Raw genomic sequence first — 2,514 nt, forward strand, 5'->3', positions numbered from 1 at the left:
CTTACTTTGATTAGAATAACGTGCATCGTTACACTGTTTATTGCTGTCCCGCTCCCACTGATAATATATTTAACACTTGTATTTTATAAAAATAGTCATAGTGCTGACTGTTAATGTTCTGGTTTTGCTGTAGGTTTAGTTACAATTTTTCAACAACAAGCCGCGGCGGCTCTGTCTGGAGTACGGAAGGTGGGACAAGGAGAACACCCCCCTGCTGTGGAATATATGGTATGACTGGGCCATAACGGGGGGCCCAGCTTCCCTGCATGATCACCATCTGCTATGCTGACGACACCATGGTGGCTGTGTGGGGAAGGCACATGGAAGATAACTTTTTCAGAGCGGCGGTAGCGACAGAGATATCAGTGGGTCGCATCGAACCCTTAGGATTGAATGTGTCCCTCCCTAAGACTGAAGCAATTGTCTTCGGCGGACCTGGAAGGGCGCTACCTGAGGACTTAACTATAGCTGTTGCAGGTGAGAGGGTTCCGGTCAATTCACACATGACGTACCTGGGTCTTGTTCTTGACCGGAGGTGGAATTTCAAACAGTATTTCCTCAAGTTAGCGCCCCGAATCGTGGGTGCTGCCTCAGCCCTAAGCCGGCTATTACCATACGTGGGTGGGCCGAAAGTCCCTTGTCGGCGCCTGTACGTGGGCGTTGTTCGGAGCATGGCCTTATACGGGGCAAGAATTTGGGCAGACAGGCTCTTGGCTAAAGCCAAGCCTCTCCTAAGGCGTCCGCTGAGGGTGGTGGCCTTGCGCATAATAAAGGCGTACCATACGGTGTATTTCGCAGTGGCATGAGCCCTGGCAGGCACTCCACCCTGGGAGCTGGAAGCTAATATGATAGCTGGAAATTACCGTATGAGAGCAGAGGCCAGAGCGCGTGGATAATGCCTCGACCCAGAGGAGGCGAAGAGAGAGCAACGACAGGCTGTCAAGAGACTGAGGGACCGCTGGAAGAGCGACCTGGAGGATTCCTCCTATGGAGTCCGCAGTATACGGGCTCTCCTCCCGTCATTCAACCGGTGGCTTGATAGAGAACACCCCGTGTCAATCTGTACCCCCGCTACAGATTGACGCAGGTAACAACCGGACACGGTTGCTTCGGTCATTACCTGCATGAAATTAAGAGAGAGCCAACGACAATCTGCCATGACACGGCCCAGCACACACTTGAATCGTGCAGGCGATGGGCTTTGGTACGCCAAAACATGGTGGTGGCAGCGGAAATCACGAGTGGGGACCTCTCGCTGTACGACGTCGTGTCGGCCACGTTGCGCAGCAAGAGGGCATAAAAGGAAGATAAAGCCTTTTGCGAAACCGTGATTTCCCAAAAGGAAGCAGCGGAGCGGTTGCGCGAAGATAGTGCAGATAAAAAAAAAAAAAACATTTATTTTAGACCTTGGTCCATACAGTGTTAGTACGACTTACTCTAAAAAATTATATTAAATTATTATTGAAATAAATTAAACGATATTTAAGGGCTTAAACTTACAATATTTTAGGGTTTAAAACTGGAGCCAGGCACATACACCAGTAATAACTACATACACTCATGCGAGTTGTGTATATGTAGCTACCACTGAGTGTACCCTGGTCCAGTGCACAAGAAGCTGACTGTCAAGCCTGTCAGCTATAATTGCCAGGAGACTGTTACTGCTCCGGCGTAGGCGGAGAGGGAAGGTTTCGTCCCTAGGTAGGCAATATACCCTAGCCAACAGCTGGTTCCTCCCCCTTGTAGAGCCAGTGGATTGGGGGCCCACACGGAACGGCTCTGCACGTGTGGGAGGAGAGCCAAGCGTCCTTTTGCTCTTCCTCATTGGCGCGGGTGTCCAAGTGCGGCGGCGGCGGGTGTACAGGTTGGTCGGGCTGCCGAGGGGCGTCACGGATAGAATGCCGCAAGCGATCCCATGACGCTCCCTAACGGCAAAAAGGATGACACCGCAGGGAATGTTAGTGGGTATTCTCCTCCCCTTCCTCTGGCCCTCTGTTAGCCAGTAACGGGAGGAGCGAGTCCCACATACCACCCCCCAATGGGCTTCCCCAGCCCGGGGTGAGATGCGTAAATGCATTTACTCCTGCGTCAAAAAAAAAGGAGGACAGGGAGAACACGCTTATCTTTCAAGCTGTTGCTTTTCATATTCAAGAGGTGTTAGTTGCACTACCCACACCGACCCCCAAAAAATCCAGCAAAATGCAAAGGGCATTAATTATTACTCGAGCTGGAGTTCCAAGAGTCGATGGCCTCGCTCAGTACTGCCTGAGCTCCAGCGCGGTCCCTCGCCCTTGCTTTTTGCGACGCACTCGCTTAGGCGTACGAACCGTCGTCGTTGCGCTACGAGCTACTGACTACTCTAATATTATAAACTATACATGTTTAAAACAATTTGGAAACCAACAAATTACTCTAAAGACAACTTTCTCTTCACTCTTGGGAAATTTCTGAGCATATTCTTGGGAATGTTCTCGCGAGAACTTTCTGGAGCACTTTCTTTGTCCGTTTATTGAA

The sequence above is a fragment of the Cydia pomonella genome, chromosome 12 (assembly GCF_033807575.1).
Source record: "Cydia pomonella isolate Wapato2018A chromosome 12, ilCydPomo1, whole genome shotgun sequence".
Taxonomy (NCBI): domain Eukaryota; kingdom Metazoa; phylum Arthropoda; class Insecta; order Lepidoptera; family Tortricidae; genus Cydia; species Cydia pomonella.